Raw genomic sequence first — 3,571 nt, 5'->3', positions numbered from 1 at the left:
CTTCAACAGTCTAGTAGCTGGGTAAAACAAACTCACCGCAACATGGCTGTGATGGTAGGACCCTCTTTTGACATTCAGATCTGTTTGAGATCTTCGTGGCACAGATTCAACAAGGTGCTGGAAACACTCCTCAGAGATTTTGGTTAATACCGACATGGCAGCATCACACAGTTGCTGCAGATTTGCTGCAGGTCCAGGATGGGAATATCCGGTTCCAACCCATCCCAAAGCTGCTCTATTTAATTAATTAATCTAATAATGGTGTGTTATCCTGCTGGAATCAGGAGCCTCAAGACGATGGATACACTGTGGTTATAAAGACAACCTGCGGTGTTTCAAGGACGCTCAGTTGGCACTTAAGGGCCCAAAAAGAAAAATCCCCCACCATCACACCACCAGTCTGAGTCATTAATAAAATCCAGGATGGAGTCATGCTTTTACGTTATCTACACTAAACTCTGACCCTACCATCTGAGACCCTTCTGACCGGGCAACATCTTTCAAATTTTCAGTTGTCCAGTTTGGTGAGTCTGAGACGCTCTTCTGCATACCTTGGCTGTAACAAGTGGTTATTAAAGTTACTCTTGCCTACCTAACAGCTCAAACCAGTCAGGCCTTTCTCCTCTGACCTCTGGCGTCAATAAGGCATTTTCATTCGGAGAACAGCTGCTCACTGGATGTTTTCTCTTTTTCTAGTCATTCTCTGTAAAACAGAAAGATGGTTGTGCGGGAAGATCAGCAGTTTCTTAAAATATTTAGAACAGTCCATCTAGCCAATAAACGTGCCAAGTTCAAAGTCACTTTATTCACCCTACAACTCCATTGTAATGCAGGTCATCTCGACAGTGTCTACATGCCCAAATTCAGTGAGTTGCTGCCATGTGATTGGCTGATTAGTTAACCAATAGAACAGATCTACCTAATCAAGTTTCTATAAGTAGGCGGCCCATTTAAATAATTGTGTTACAAACACTGAAGTCTGCAATGGCTTTCTTTCATTTTGGATTAAAAAAAAAATCTCTAACATTAGTGACCAATTTACTTTTTAACTAGTGAGACTGAATAAAAAGTTATTAAAATTTAACCTGTCAATGCTGAAAGGGTAACTGAATTTGTTTGTGTGTGATAGTTTCACACACAAACAAACTCTCCCATGTACACAACTATGCACTTACTCTGTGATTTAAATCCCTCAGGGATTTAGCTAATTATTTCAAAGAAGCAGATTAACAGCGGGATCAAGAAGTGTCAGCCCCACTAATTGTAAGAACAACCAGAAATGACACTTTAGCTTCCTAATGCTGAAGTCCTGTTTATTTAAAATGTGGATTTGGGCCAACAAGGCTTAGCACTGAAAGGAAGAGGATATTAGCTTAGTAATAACATCAATGTTACAGCTTTAAACATGAATACTTAAATCACTTAAATCTTCACCATTATGACACTGGTATCATTAACTATCATTAACTGACTGACTACCTAAACCATGTTAATTAAAACATTTTTAATGCTTAATTTGTGTGTTTTGATTTAATGTTATTTCCCAGAAGATTATAATTGCCATTATATTTACAATCTAGATGTTTAAAAAAACAGATCTATTATGGATTCTATGTCTGGCTCATAGCTCCCTCTCTCGCCTTGTCAGCTGCTACTTTCAAATGTGCAGTTTTTATAGTGAAAGCGAGTGCATCGACTCACTCTTGAGTCTGCTGCTGCTGCCGCTGGGCTTTAAAGTTGATGAATATTGTAATCAGTTTCTGATTGTACCAAGGGAACGCCTTGTTCCTCTGCATAAATCTGATCAGATTTACTATTAAGCTCTCAGACAATAAGTATATAAATGCATACGTTGTACTTCCATAAAACAAAACTGCTCCGAGTGGCACCAGGCTCAGATTATTTTCTTTTGGATTCATTTTCTGATTTATTATGAACCTTAATATCTTGTTGGGATTTGATGAACTGAAGCTAAAACTGATCTCATCTCACATTACATGCTACCTAAAAGTCCCTCCTGCTCCTCTACAAAGATAAAAACTTTCTTTAAAAAGAAGGATTAGGAAAAATGGACCCCAAGACCGTGCATACATGCAGGATCCGTTTTTTATTAACTGGAAATATACATCTTAGTATGTGCAATGATAAAGACCATGCTACGAGGAAACACGGCAAATGACTGCAAGATGCCAGATATCTAAATCAATTTCAACACTAATCCCATCAGTACAGGTTAAGCTTCCCATTTGCTCCTCATATGATCCGATGAAGAAATCTGAAGCCTTTGATTTCACTGTTTACCTAACAAAACAAAGATACAATAAAAAAAACATTGTTTGATCATACTTTGACTATACAAATGAATATTTTTGCTGAGATCCTCACCTACTAAATCATTAAAACCTCTTGTTTTTTGCACAAGATATTTTTGTATTTAAGCTGACACTAAAAGAAAAACAAAGGACAAAGAAAACATAAGAAGATATTAATCTCTTTTAATCCCCACCCCCCTTTTTTTTTTTTTATCCCTGAGCTTTGAGTGCATCCTCTGCGAGGCTATATGAAAATGACTGTTGATAACATTGATCAGCATTCCCACTTTGGTCACAGCTTGAAGAGGATGATGTAAGAAAATAAAAGAAAAACTGCACTCTATGAATATGAAAAAAAAAGGATTTCATTACAGTAAAACCTTTGTGAGATTTTCACATGTGAAAGACGTGTAGAGGAATGTCAGCTTCATCCAGTGCAGCCTTGGCTGTATGAGTAGTTGCGTGAAAGGCTAACCCATCCACTCATGCATATATCTTGCATAATAGATGATTTTGGTATAACTGATATTCTAAACCAGCAGGAGAAACAAAGACGGACAGAGAGAAAGGAAAAACCCATTAATACTTCGGTCTAAATCAGTTTACCGATCCTCCGTCCCTTCCTGCTCTCAGTCTTGTGAAGTCAGTCTCTGCAACTGGATTCCCCGAGAAACTCGTGCATCAGAAAGACAGAACGACGAAAGCCTCAGGCACCTGAGGGCAGGCAATAACGTGCTATTTTCAGGGCCACGAAATATTCACCTTTCAATCTCAAACACATTTTTTTGGAGTAAAGAAGTTGTTGGACTCAAGATCATCATGATACCATGGTGGCACCACTGCTAGAACTGGCTGTTCTGTTTCTAACTACCAGTCTGGTCACTTTGGGGGCAAATGGTAAGAGTTTTCCAGTGTCCGTGGATTAATTTACACTTTTATTGTTATTGTCTACATAACATCAGACACTGATTATTATAACATCACCTAAGTAGGTACTTCAGTACCTGCAATTCTGTTGGAATTATTGCTTAACAGACAAACTAGTAAAGACTTATTACAATTTCTATGGTATTTTTTACTCTCTGTCACATTTCAAAATTCGTTATGCTCAAAAAAATTTGAGATTTTGGAATGTTTTTTAAACAGAAAAACGGATAAATCTGTTTGTATTTGTCTCACATGGATCAAATGATGATATACAGAACCTTGCAGATGAAATTAAAAACAAAGAAGAAAGAAAATGTGTTTGAAAACTGAAT

This window comes from Copadichromis virginalis, linkage group LG10 (genome assembly GCF_057382275.1).
Source record: "Copadichromis virginalis isolate Kocher_CV1m ecotype Utaka linkage group LG10, C_Virginalis_male_GT1.1, whole genome shotgun sequence".
Classification (NCBI taxonomy): domain Eukaryota; kingdom Metazoa; phylum Chordata; class Actinopteri; order Cichliformes; family Cichlidae; genus Copadichromis; species Copadichromis virginalis.
This window is presented reverse-complemented; position numbering follows the sequence as displayed.